The sequence below is a fragment of the Eretmochelys imbricata genome, chromosome 6 (assembly GCF_965152235.1).
Source record: "Eretmochelys imbricata isolate rEreImb1 chromosome 6, rEreImb1.hap1, whole genome shotgun sequence".
Taxonomy (NCBI): domain Eukaryota; kingdom Metazoa; phylum Chordata; order Testudines; family Cheloniidae; genus Eretmochelys; species Eretmochelys imbricata.
Window position 1 is genome coordinate 77074403 of NC_135577.1, and position 15404 is coordinate 77089806.

A 15404-nucleotide genomic window follows, 5' to 3' on the forward strand; every position below is an offset into this window, starting at 1 on the left:
ACTCTTCTACTGACGGACAGTAGGTAAGCTACAAAGAGGCTGTATTCATACAATTACCTTTTACTATTAGATCCTGTGTCCTGAGTAATTTGGTTAGACCAGGCTAAGCCAAATTGACTCAGAATGGGACATACACATAAACTGTTGCATGTTAAAGAACTGCAACAGTTCACCACCTAATTCACTGTATCTCAGATCTAAAAACAGACTCGTTTCACCCAAATCTCTGGCAGATCTGAGTAGAGGAACCTAGCATGAGTTTCTTTACATTATTTAGACATTTAAAAGGCAATGATAATAAATGCTGGGGACCAAATTCTAGCTCACAAGTTAGGAAAATACTATTCCAATATTGTGCCAGCACATGTATACAAGCCCCAGGATTCTGGCTGTCAGATATATTCCGGTGTGTAAACCATATAAACATAGGACTGGAAGGGACCCCGAGAGGTCATCTAGTCCCGTCCCTTGCACTCCTGGCAGGATTAAGTATTATCTAGAACATCCCTGACAGGTGTTTGTCTAACCTGCTCTTAAAAATCTCCAGTGATGTGAGGCATAGAGTGAAAAGCCGCTCAATCTTAAAGGACCGTATCTTCCACACCTATAAGCAGCTGTGTGGAGAGATACTAAAACAGTTCAGCAAATGAGCAAACTAATTGTAACCCACTATGCCATCATGCTGGGAATGTTCACAATTATATGGCACAATAGCATTATATTGGGGACAGATCTGCCATTGCACGCCTCATTCTCCACCCAACATATGTGACCATATCCACATATGTGGCTACAGTAGGTGTCATGGGGTATAACAACAGTTGCTCACATCATTTGTCTCCACCAGGCATATGTTGGTCACAGTGCAGTCACAATCAATAACTGCTGCTGACTGAATACCAGAGCCCATATATAGCTAACTGAGTTGGCATAAATAGCATGTTGATCTCAGCCACTAATCTCTCTGATAGAGACCTACGGCTCAGGAGCAAGTACTATGTTTCCTGAATACCAGCACCATCCTCTCTGGTGGACTTCATATGAATCAATATTTTAAGCCATAGAATATTTCACATGAGAAATGAGATGGAATATATTATTTGGGTAATATTTGTTGGAGGCATGTTATGGCTGGTGAACTTATGCATAATCCATTTTTATCGTCCCATTCCCACTATAGCATAGACCACATCTCTTTTTCAGCTAGTCAGTTTCGTATGAAGCACACACATGAAAATGCACATTTTCTTTCCACCAGAATTTTGGTGGGAGAGTGTAAAGATTTTTCATTCTATTCAGTTTTCCTTTCACTCAGATATCATGCCCAATTTTTGCCTCGTGTAATGATTTTTTGGGGAGCTTGAACAAAATATTCTCTTGAAAATTTCCATAATTTTTTTTCTTCAATTTTTGTCCATCCTGGAGTTGTGGGGTTATATATGGAAGGTTATGCTAAAATTTCCCATTTTAATAGCCTTTTAGCTTCAATAGATAAAATAACTTGCAGTTATTTTCTTTGATATTTTTAAAAATTTCAAATCCACCTTATTTATTCCTCAAATCCTTTCTAAGTGAAGCCCAAAGCTGGGGTTTTCAATAATGGAGACTACTTCATAGATCAAGGAGACAAGGCTGTTCTATAAATACAGACTCATCCTGCACTTGCCTAATGAGTATGAGTGCTGAGACTGAGATATTTCCATTTCTGTTCTCGAACAAGTGAATAAAGTAATCTTACACTACACATAATCTACTGTTTTGCCAATTACATTTCCCACCCCCTTCTCGCTCCTTGCCACACAAAAACACCCTTCCATGGGAATAAGGAATCCCCAGTTTTGTTGTTCTTCTGCACTGCCCAAGGCCAAAATATTACTATATATAACAATGCCCTGAAGCTTAAACTAAACTATCTAAACTGCTACATGCCACAAGGAGCCACAACAGTAGTTCCCTTAACCCACCCAAAAATATTGTTAATCTTTCCAGCTATACTCTTAGCCCAGCAGAAGAGTTTGTCCTATCTCAGAGCCTCTCGTTTTGTCCCTCCAGGCCCACGAACATGATACAATTCTGTGGTGACCTAGAATCCTTCTTTTGACGTCTCCGCTCAAAGAATATTTCCAACACACCTCTGAACAACATACTAACCCACAGAATCCTTCCTACCAACACTACAAAAAGAAGGCTTCTGTGTGGACTCCTCCTGAAGGTCAAAACAGACTGGACTTCTACACAGAGTGCTTCCGTCCACGTGCACAGGCTGAAATTGTAGAAAAGCAGCATCACTTGACCCATAACCTCAGCCATGCTGAACACAATGCCATCAACAGCCTCAGGAACAACTCTGACATCATAATCAAAAAGGCTGACAAAGGAGGTGCTGTCGTCATCATGAATAAGTTGGAATATGAACAAGAGGCTGCTAGGCAGCTCTCCAACACCACTTTCTACAAGCCATTATCCTCTGATCCCACTGAGGATTACCAAAAGAAACTACACCATCTGCTCAAGAAACTCCCTGAAAAAGCACAGGAACAGATCTGTGCAGACGCATGCCTAGAACCCCAATTAGGGGTATTCTATTTGCTACCCAAGATCCATAAACCTGGAAATCCTGAGCGCCCCATCATCTCAGGCATTGGCATCCTAACAGCAGGATTGTCTGGCTACGTGGACTCTCTCCTCAGACCCTACACTACCAGCACTCCCAGCTATCTTCGAGACACCACTGACTTCCTGAGGAAACTACACTCCATCGGTGATCTTCCTGATAACACCATCCTGGCCACTAGGGATGTAGAAGCCCTCTACACCAACATTCCACATGAAGATGGACTACAAGCTGTCAAGAACACTATCCCCGATAATGTCATGGCAAACTTCATGGATGACCTTTGTGACCTTGTCCTCACCCACAACTATTTTACATTTGGGGACAATGTATACCTTCAAATCAGCGGCACTGCTATGGGTACCCGCATGGCCCCACAATATGCCAACATTTTTATAGCTGACTTAGAACAACACTTCCTCAGCTCTCGTCCCCTAATGCCTCTACTCTACTTGCGCTACATTGATGACATCTTCATCATCTGGACCCATGGAAAAGAAGCCCTTGAGGAATTCCACCATGATTTCAACAATTTCCATCCCACCATCAACCTCAGCCAAGACCAATCCACACAAGCAGTCCATTTCCTGGACACTACTGTGCTAATAAGCGATGGTCACATAACCACCACCCTATACCAGAAACCTACTGACCGCTGTACTTACCTACATGCCTCCAGCTTCCATCCAGAACACACGATCCATTGTCTACAGCCAAACTCTGCGATACAACCGCATTTGCTCCAATTCCTCAGACAGTGACAAACACCTACAAGATCTCTATCAGGCATTGCTAAAACTACAATACCCACCTGCTGAAGTGAAAAAACAGATTGACAGGGTCAGAAGAGTACCCAGAAGTCATCCAACTACAGAACAGGCCCAACAAAGAAAATAACAGAACACCACTAGCTGTCACCTTCAGCCCACAACTAAAACCTCTCCAGTGCATTATCAAAGATTTACAACCTAACCTGAAAAATGATCCCTCACTCTCACATATCTTGGGAGACAGACCAGTCCTTGCTGACAGACAGCCCCCCAGCCTGAAGCAAATACTCTCCAGCAACCACCCACCACACTAACCCAACAAAAACACTAACCCAGGAACCTATCCTTGCAACAAAGCCCGATGCCAACTCTGTCCATATATTTATTCAAGTGACACCATCATACGACCTAATCACATTAGCCATGCCATCAGGGGCTTGTTCAACTGCACATCTACCAATGTGATATATGCCATGATGTGCCAGCAATGCCCCTCTGCCATGTACATTGGCCAAACCAGACAGTCTCTACGCAAAAGAATAAATGGACACAAATCTGACATCAGGAATCATAACATTCAAAAACCAGTAGGAAAACACTTCAACCTCTCTGGCCACTCAGTAAAAGACTTAAGGGTGGCAATTTTGCAACAGAAAAGCTTCAAAAACAGACTCCAGGGAGAAACTGCTGAGCTTGAATTAATATGCAAACTAGATACCATTAACTTGGGTTTGAATAGAGACTGGGAGTGGCTGGGTCATTACACATATTGAATCTATTTCCCTAAGTTAAGTATCCTCACACCTTCTTGTCAACTGTCTAAATGGGCCATCTTGATTATCACTACAAAAGTTTTTTTTCTCCTGCTGATAATAGCTCATCTTAATTAATTAGCCTCTTACAGTTTGTATGGCAACTTCCACCTTCTCTGTATATATATATCTTCTTACTATATGTTCTATTCTATGAATCCAATGAAGTGGGCTATAGCCCACGAAAGCTTATGCTCTAATAAATTTGTTAGTCTCTAAGGGGCCACAAGTATTCCTGATCTTTCTTCTGAAGCTTAATGGCACTCTCTCCATTAAAATATACTTTTAAAAGCTATTTTGGCTAATAGAAACTTCAGCTAAGTTATTCTTTCCAGAAAATGCACAGTAGCCTAGTATAAATAAAATTGTGCACAAGGTTTTAAACTTCAGAGTGCCAATCCCATAAAATCCAACATATTCCCTTTCTCCCATCCCTGAATTCCCACTACCAGTCACCACCACCACCAAAGTAAAAAAGGAAAAATGTTACAACTATTTTTGATTGAGTACCAGAGGAAAGGTATATTTGCAACAAATTACAACTCACAAAAACCTGCGTTTATATTCTGAAATACCACCAAAGCAGACGAAGTGTTTAAACAGGCAAATTAACTGGAAAGAATGTAATGTAAACAAGCCTATCTAGTTTGACTAGAAAGACGACTTTCTATTAAGTTAGCCCCAGCTTCCGAAGAACGACTTCCCAGAATCACTGAATGGTTTGTGGTGCAACATTGTACTGACAGAATTACAAATACCTCTAAGCCAAATTCTGGCCTTGCATACTGTACACATACAAACCCCTCACTGAATTAAAGGGGACTTGGGCAGGTGTATCTGAGCACAGAATTTAGCCCCTATGCTTGCATAGCATCAAATCAAAATCATTAAAAATTGCACCCAAAAGATGAATGAATTTCTAAGGAAATAAATTAGATTTGAAATGACTGTTGGAACATATGCATTATACAAAAGATCATGAAATCCATTTAATCTGACATATTGTACAATGAGCTACAAGAACATTTGCAACTGATAGAAGTATGTAAGGTCTCATGTATTATTCTTACGGTAAAGATTACACCATGGAAGCCAGGTGAAATACTTCATCCTGTGCTCTAGCAACCTGAAGGTCATGAACCAAAGGCATGACTTGAACATCTTGGTCAGCGGGGTTTCATATCATAAAACTGTAACTTAGGAGCCGAAAAGGTGTTGATTGTTCTATGCCTATTACAGCTTTGACTTCATGAGTGTAACACAGAAAGTGGGTTAGAACACAAATTTTCAACAACGGAAAGATGAAAAAATGTTCATGTTAAGATGAACTCCTCTGCTGCAGGAATGTTATGATTGTAGGGATAAAATATTCCAGTTCTCAGTGACTATATTATAGTTTTCTTTGAGACTCCAAAGGAAAACAACATATGGATGCTCTATATTTAACATAATGAAAAACAAAGTCACACAACCCACAAAATTCTGCTTTAGAATCAAATTCAATACATGTAAGAAAATACAAACCTGTCAAAAACACACTGTTCTACCTAGAATCATTAAAACGACATGCTGAAATCCACTATTAGAATACATTTTTGAAAGTGCCAGGATCAATATTGTATATGCATTTTCACCTTTTTACAGGCAGCAAGAGCACGGAAAGGCAAGTGTGCACCGGAAGGGGGGGGCATATTTGAAAACTAGATACGGGCTATGTGCAACATGTCTCAATGAGATTTTACAACCTGAATAAGGTACCCATTTTGATGGCATTCTGAACCAGAGGATGAAGTGAGCTATAGCTCACGAAAGCTTATGCTCAGATAAATTTTAGTCTCTAAGGTGCCACAAGTACTCCTTTTCTTTTTGCTGATACAGACTAGCACAGCTGCTGCTCTGAATTCTGAACCAAGTAATAACTTTCACATTTGTGTACTGTTCTCAGAAGTTTCTCAGCCGTATCAGCCAATCAGATTTAATTAATACTGAAAATATCCACTTTCTTCAGGGGGTATTATTTTTAGGAATAAAATCCAAGATGTTGAAGGCTGGTGGTTTTGATTTCTCAATACAGATGAGCAGATATATTACCAAACAGCCTGAACATAAGAGAAGCTGAGCATTTAGCAACTTCCACTGACAAACTGCACCAACCCTCCCATTCCCCAACTGGAAGTGCAGGTAATCAGGCTCCGTGCACATAACATTTAGGAAGCCCTCAGGAATCAGCATTTTTATTAACTGCTTGAGCAACCAACTCAGAACTAACTTTGCTCAGGCTTCTGGCTACATCTAGACCCTAGTATAGCACAGCATTTAAGCATATACTTTATTAAGCCCATCCCTATTCAGCAAAGCACTTACCTCAGTGGGACAGTAGCATGAATCTAAACTTAAGCATGCTCTTAAGTGCTTTGAAAAATAGGGATAGACTGCTGAATTGGGGACCTAGTTCAGACGAGGGCATGGCTAGAAATTTAAAATAAAGATTAGCATGGCCACTCCAATAGTAGCTTATACCATCTTATTTGTATACCTCAGTACTGTACTACTTACTGGGTATCTATTCTTACAAGCTGCCCTCCGGATCAGGTACTGCATCAGAAGGTAAGTCCCCCACAAGTGAATCCTCCTTTCGCTAAGTTACAGTATATCTTCAGAAACAATGCGGAGGCCGGTGGCACCTTTTTTTTACCCACAAAAGCTTATGCCCAAATAAATCTGTTAGTCTTTAAGATGCACTGGACACCTCCTTGTTTTTGTGAATACAGACTAACATGGCTACCCCTCTGATACTTAGTATATCTTCAGTTTCTTCATATGCAGAAAGGGAAGGCTTAGAAAATATTCTTGTAAGTAGGCATTTGAGGGCAGATGACACATTTTCAATCTCTTTGTAATCACTTTTGTATCCGAAACATTCTGTGGGAAACCTTGTTTTCTCATTACTGAATGACCGTGTAGGCTAAAACTGGTATCAGACGTCAACAAACCGCAGTCCTCTAATAACAACAGATTAATCAGATCTGTAAGATCCTACGAAGTATGGACATCAGACATTCTGAATCTGACAATGCTTTAATGCAAGATAATTATTTTAATTTTAAAAAATAATTACAGTTATGTGATATTAGTGGAATGTCAGGTGCTCAGATACCATAGTGAGGTGGCAATATAAGTACCGTCAGAGATAATAAAATGTGGAGTAAATTCAGAGTTAAAATACTGTTTTTATGTTATGATTATGCTACACAGGTAATATTTTGTCAGATTACATATTGCACTTGGAAGTTGCATGTGACGGGTCTGGCACCACAGCGCCCCTTTGTGGCAGGGGTGGATGGGGTGTTGGGGCCTCGCCACTCTTATGTTCCCCTGCCCGTCCTTTAAGGGCATTCCGATGTGGCCCAATGGCCGGTTTCCCCATGCTTGCCCCTTGGTCAGGGTAGAGGGACCTAACGGTCTGAGCCCACGTGTCGCACCCCAAGTATCAGGGTAGTGTGGCCCGATGATCAGAGTCCATATAATTCGCCCCGTGTATCAGGGCAGCGTGGCTCAATGGCCAGAGTCCATAGCTCCCCCCTCTCAGGAGGGGAAGTGTATCCCAATGGTTGGAGTGGTAGGGGGACCTGGACCCGTCCTCTCAACCAGGTCCCGAACCACGGCTCTCCTATTGGCAGGGATCCGCCCACAACGTGCCGAGCATCAGTGCAGCTTTAACACTCCTTGTCTCTAAAGTTCCTCTGGGTCACTTCCTATCTTCACCGTCGTGTTCTCCACTCCAGGTGTCGGGGGTCCTCCGGTCCGTTCCCTCCTGTTGGGACCTCCATCTGGGACGCCACATGCATCCCGGCTTGGCTGGTCCCAGGATCCTGGAGCGTTGGCTGTCCCTCCTCAGGAGCTGGCAGTGTGCCTCCTTCTCCTCTGGTGGTCAGCCCAGACTGAGCACCTTTGCGGGCTTTTACACCTATTCTCCAGTTGGAGCATGCCCAGCAGGGCTTCCGGGGCGGGGCTTCCTCTGCCAGGAAGGAAGGATTAGCCCCTGTGGTACCAGTGCGTGGCCACTCTGCCCCGTCATACTGCACAAATGTATTAGTTCCATATTCCCAAATAGGACAATCCGATAAAGTCGGAAATTGTTACATACTGTAACACAACATCCATCAAATGAAAAGTGAGAAAGTAAAAGTGTTGAGAGGGAAGGGGCATTGCTGGTGGCCAGGTTACACAGAAATTTAAGTTAACTGTTCTTTCACAGATAGGTTTAAGTCTGTCTTAAATCAAATGTAAAATCAGTTTGGTGGTCTCAGTGAAGCGTCCGATGGAATCTGTGGCTCTGCCATTTCCTGTTTGCTTCAGCATTGTTCTAGGGAAATCAACTCTAGGGATGAAAAGCCAGATGTCATGATGGGTATTTTGTATATGATAATGGATACCTCTCCACTAGAGCTCAAATACATTTCACAGACCGATCACTGAACAGCCATCATATGGTAATGACTTACAGATAGTACCAGCATGAGCCAGATTTGGATAAGTGAGCTGACGGTAAAATGTTGCATATCACATTACCAATACCCTGGATTAGTCACCCACCCAATACACTTTTACAATATATATATTACATTGGAAGCATGCATATAATTGTGGTAGACAAATATGAGAGATTTGACATGCACAGATTTGTATAAATCCTGGGAAAGAACATGGTCAATAAATACTATTGTTTGGAAAACATTTAGTGCCATCATTCTGATAATGTATTTTAAATCCTGGGGTTATCAAAAAAGTGCCTGTGTGGGGCCTCCATATTGTTTGACAGCTGAAATTAAACAAATCCTATTGAAGTACAGAGCTAATAGAAGGTTTACAATGTGTGTCATTAGCACCATCCTTATAAGGAAAGAGAAAACATGAGGTGTGGATTTTTAAAATATGATAAAATGAGAGCACTGTTAGATGCATATGAAGGTGCGACTTCAGGCCAGGCATTTGCTTATTAAAATCAAAGTGTCTCTGTCTTATTTTAGTAAATAATCACTGTTGTGTGATTCAAGGTGACATCTTTCAAATTATTTTATCAAGCCAAACATATATACTGCAGTTGAAATAGATTTTAACTGTTGTGTCATTTTAATAAAATATATGGCACAAAATGATTGCTTTATAATATGCTACTAAACGTATTTATGTTCAGGCACAGCAAAGGTAGAAAGCAACTTAATTTAAGTGTTAGTATAATTTTTGGCTCCTACTTTAGTTTGGCAGTGTTATTTATGTGTGTGATCTGAAAACTCATACAGATAAAAGTTTAAATACACATTAAAATTTCCCTAAATATTGTATCAGTGCAGGAGTTCAATGCAAACATTTTATTCAGTTTCATTCCATTGGGTTCTCACTAAGTTTCTTAAACTGAAACCTAATCAAAAGCAATGAGCTTCACCTGGTTCTACATCAAAACCACATGAAACCATGAATTCCAGATTATTTCTATATAAAACCATGCTGGCCCATGTTTTGAAAACTGCCCACATCACCACCAGATGTTATCCAAGGCAAATCTTTTCATGAACACAGTCTGTTTCAGAAAAAAGACACACGGTTTGATCTTTCCAATCTGTTCTACAATATTCAAATTTCTATAAAATATTCAGTTATTAAAAAAGATTGTGAATTTGGATTTCTTACTTTGGGAAATAATAATTCAAAGATGGCTTCAAATTAACAATGAAAGGTGATAAGTTTATAACATAAACAATGGACCAAGTTAATCCTGTTTCTAGCTCTACTGAGATACATCAATAGAATTATAGAGAGGGAATGCATTTGGCCATTATCTTTAGATTTTTTTTAAAATCTGAAACCAGGTTGTTTAAGTGGCACCCCCATGTGGCCCATCAGGGCATGACTCCCTTGCTGTGGGTCCCTCACAGATCAGGTGCCATGGTGCCCTCCACCTAAGGCACACCTGGAGTCCCACAGCTTCCAGGGTGTTGAGAGTTCAAAACAAAAAGGAAAATGTTGCACTAAAAACCAGGGTCATCTAAGGATTCATCAGGACCCCCCCACTCTTCTGCTCCAGGCTTGTCTCCATGAGGCCAGTCCTTTCTTGTCAGTCTTCTCAGGTCTAGACATCCCATCCACAAACTGGCTTGCCCAGGTAGCAAGCTACCTTAGGCTCTTGGCTGGAACCATTGAAGAAGTAGTAGAGCCCTGTACCCTTTCCTGGTCAGCTTTCAACTGGGCTAGGTCTCCTCCTCCTCCTGACATTAGCTGCAGGTGTAGCGGAGTGGGGGTCATGTGGGTCCATAACCCCCTCATTGCCAGAAAAGGGCCTTTTCTTGTCTCATTCGCCAATTTTAATAGAACTACTGCCAATTTGCAACAGTGTGAGTGATAACAGATTCAGGTCCTTCATGTCAAAAATATTTTTCTAAGTAGTAAAGAAATAAAAATGTTTACCTAGTTATGACAATGCCACATTGTCATCTGGGGAACTGCAGGGAACTGATAGAATTTTCTTAAACACTCGGAAGTAAAACTACAGTGTTTCTAAAGCAGATACAGGAATGGTTTCCCTTGGCTTTGAGTGCAGTTTCCACTGATGGGATAGTGAAATCTAACTAATTGAACTGCCCAGCGCTGATAGCAGGCAGGTACTTTAATGCTGTGCTTGTGAATGACCAATGGTAGTCCCAGGTTAGGCCCTGATTCAGCAAGATATTTAAGCACATGTCTAGTTTTAAACAAGACAATGGGACTACTCAATAACTAAGTACCTTGCTGAATCAGGGTCTTACTCAATTAGTGGAACACCCCCTTTCCAAATAATAGTGGACGGATTCATTGAACATCTGTCCTGTACCTAACTATAGATGTCACTTGAACTGGGACTTTTGTGGTCTGTAGATAGCAGTTGTATCATGTGTGTCAAAAGTTAGCTAGCTGCCTTGTGACCAAGCCTATCTGTCTCAGATAAAGTTCTTCTTTGCATACCATACTGCAAAATCAGCAATATGGGACAAGTTGAAAATAGATTTTCTTGTATGATTCTTGCAGCAAAAGTTTTTAGTTTGAAATATGTTAGAAGCTTCATTGCTATCTGTCATTCAGGTTCCTAAGTACTCTCCGTCTTCCTCTATTTGGGAATACATCATTTATGCATGCGGCTTCATAAACAGGGGAACAGGAAAACAAAACTTTAATTAGATACTGCACCTACTTTTCTCACAAACACAATAGTGAACATTTGAATAGGCACCACCTGTGTTTCTGAAGAAAACTAATGTTATTCCACAATTAAAAATGTTCAATGTAACCTACACATCTGAAAGAGTGAGGAAGGAAAATGATTTATTGTGAAACAACTAGATATGGCTAAAGAAAAAACTTTAATTACATCTAAGTATATTTGCAGTGATTCATGATGGCTATTTACATCAAATGATTTTTTAAATATTAAATATTAAATCCATTTAAGTGTAATAAGTTGTAAGGCAAATTTTCATCTTTATTTCAGAGTCATGCTAGTTTAAAATTTGTCATTAGAGCTAATAAGAAATGATATTGGAACTACTCTGTACATTTAAATGAAGCATAAATCAATTATTGAAGCAAGGAATTTTTTCATCATTGTAATGATTATTGGAATACATTTAGTCTTTAGATGTTTCATAATGATATCCATAATAGTAAAAAACTTAATTTGTACTGTGTACTGTTCAAATGTTGTCATGTGGAAAAACATTTGAGAGAACACATATGCAATAGGGGAGTATTCTAGACTTGGAAGTATAAAGCATACATTTGATTTTTAACTAACAGACTTTACTAGTCACTTCGGACTCAGTCCTGCAGGCTGCTAAAAGATGTGCAGAGAGCCAAGGCAGTAGCACCGAGGACATGATTCTTATCTTCATAGAGAGGTTTCCATTTAGTGCAGATAAATGTGCACCAGGTTCAGAAATATGAGCACATCTCTACTACTGCACTGAACTGAGGCTTAGTTAGGAGAAGATAGTAGGGCAGGGACGTATCATAACAGAGAAAGGGTTTGGCCAAGGCATAAATGCTTGCAGTAAATATAGTGGATGCAAATAACGTGTGTAGTGGCCAATTCATGATTTTCAGTCACTCCTGCCGCTAGACAGGGGTAGCAGCTTGTTTAGAGGAGTTAAAGCTGTACTTGGAAGAAAAATGAGAGCAAGGCCAGCCACTGACACAAAAATGCGTCTAAGCATACAAAGAAGGTTCTTATTGTATCATCCCTCTTCTCTGCTCCAGTAATGATGTCAGCCTAATCCTCCCATTAGTCAGCCTCTCACACAAATGTCTCTGAATCTTCTGACCATTATGCATGGCAAGCCCACTACACAGCTCTACAAGTCCACTACACTTCCCTCCTTCAAATCCTGTCCATTCCCCATAGCTTGGTTCAACTTATTGGATCAGAAATAGCTTGGCATCTGACTCAAAGTACTCACAGCTACTCAACACTTGTGGGACTAGGCTCTTAACTTCTGTATAGTAAGTATAGTAAGTAATTGACTTTAAAGGGAGGGATTTTCTCCCTTTGTGTTTTCAGCAGCACTCCCTCCTCCCCTTCCCTAAATCTGTATTCCATGTCCCTACTGATTCCTGGCAGGTCCCTCTCTTGGCAGAGAGGTGAAGTGTTCTCTGCTCCTTCAGAAGCTTGCTCAGTCTCTCCCCTGTGGATTTGCATTGCATGGGCTCCAAGTCCACCAAAGTCTGTGGTCATTCTGCTGTGGCCCTGTCTCCAGACTGTACAGCATGGTTTCTACTGGGCCATGTACCTTCCACTGGAGTGCCCAGAAATCAGCTTATCTGGATACAAGACCTGCCCAGTAGGAAAGAGACTACAGACAACTGGGAGGAAGCATCTATTGTTCCTGCGATGGAGATGACATTATTCCAAATTATGTTTCTGCTTAACAGGCTCTTTCCAGCCTAACTGGAAAGAGCTCTTTCCAGCAAAATGATTCCCCCTGCAAAGAGGAGGTCAGACTCAGCTCCTTCCACCTGCTCAGCATCATGATCTTTGCGCCTACTTGGCATGGGCATATGTGATTACACGAGGTGCAAGACAGTGCGGAAACCAGCCCATGTTTGCGTTCGGAGGAGGTGGAAAGAGTATTGAAGGGATGGGAGGGCAGAATCACTTGTTTATATAGATCAATTATTCTTTTTCTAGTTTGGCTTTTTTTTTTCCCCTGGCAAAGTAAAATGTTTCAGATCAGTTATAGCTGCACACTCTCATAAGAAAAATAAGTTATAGATGCGCAAAAGAATTCAAATGAATAAATTTACATTCATGGGAATAAATCAACATAGATTCAAAGGTAGTTCTATATATAAAACAATATATAGCTGTATGTATAAAAGTCAACAAATTCTAAATGCTATACATACACACACACAAACAACTGCTACCTGGCAGATTATTATCCTCTTTAGAAGCAGAATTCTATAGAGAGGTATTCTTCAAAAAAGCAGTACTTAATGACTATTTTGTGAATGCATCAGTCTTCACTGTACTGTCAACATGTTCTCTGAATGAACATAAACAACTAGGAAAGCAGAAGGACACAAATAAACTACATGTAAATGTTTGCAGCCAGCCTAGCTGTATTGTTCACTATAAACCTCAGTAAAGCAAAACTATGCCAAGAGAAAAAACCAAACATCCTTATATTCAACAAAAATGTAATGGGGAAGAAAGAGTCAAAGGGTCTGATCCTGTGGACTAGATGCGAGTAAACTCCCATTTAAGTCAATGTGCGAAAGAGTTGCCTGTGTAAGAGTTTAAGGAGCAGGCCACAACTTATATTCAGGTTACACAGATCTTTGAAAATACAGTGAGGAAATCCTGATTCAACTGAAGTCAAAGGAAACACTCCCGTTGACTTCAGTGAAGACAGGATTTCACCCACTATCCTTTTTTTTTAATCTTAGCATATCAAGATTTGATGCAATTTCTAGATTTTATTTTTTTAAAGAGAGGGATAGTTTAGTGGACTGAGCATATGCCTTGGTTCTAGTCCTGAGTATGAGAATTATTTCTTCTGTGACACTGATCAAGCCACTTACTTGCTCTGACTCACTTTCCCTATTTGTATAGAGAGAATAATTACATATAGAGACAATTACTTCACATTTTGAGAATTGAGGGACCTGTTAGGTCATCGAGTTCATTCCTCTGGCAATACTAGATTACTCCATATACTTTATTTTTTAATACTGTGATGAATATAGTTTTAAATGTTGCAGGCAGAGTGGCTCCCATCATTCTATAAACATATTTTGCACATTTTCATAGATCTCACCATTACAAACCCTCATGATATGAAAAGGTAAATGTAGTTACTAATTTCATCCTAGTACCACTATCTTAAGCTATCCCTTTTACTGCCTTTTAAATTAGGTAACCCATTTAAACATTGTTAAGTGCACTGGCAAAAGAAATCCTGTATACAGAACAGATGCCATGGCACTGAATACAGACAAGTATCTCCTAGCTATATTTTTAGATTTTCTTTTTAAAGACATCATGTTTGCTTTTCTCCCATGGGGTGAATGTGTTCTAGAATACAAGCAAAAGAACCTGAAGGATAAGGTTGCCAACAGCATGTCAGAGATGATAAGTGCAAAAGAAAAAAGAACCTCCTCTTTTGACACAAGGAGGCAGGTAGAGGAGAAGTGGAAAAAATATACAAAAAACCACAATATCACTCAAATCAAATGACTGTAATTGTTAGCAGTTCAGCCATTGCCAACATTCCCCTCTATTTTACGTTGCCACCATTCCCCTCTATTTCTCTGCATGAATCACATTTATACTCAGACAAGTCACTCTAGTTTTGATCCCATTTTGGTCTGATACAGACTACAGGGATATACTGGCAAGTCAAAACAAGAATGGTGAGAAATAATTAGACCAACAGTGTCCATGGTGAATCTCAGCTGCCCACTCTCAAGAGTTTATTTTGAGTTTCTAATGATTTCACAGTCATTGTCATTGACCCAAGTATTTTTCTATTTACAGTTAAAATATAAACTAACATGGATACAAATTAATAAAAATCCATCCTCTACATAATGCATCTTAGAGGAAGTCCTTAGGCCAGGAGGAGGAGGAGGATAATGAGGGATATGATACAAAATGCTTTTCCATTACCAGTTCCAGTC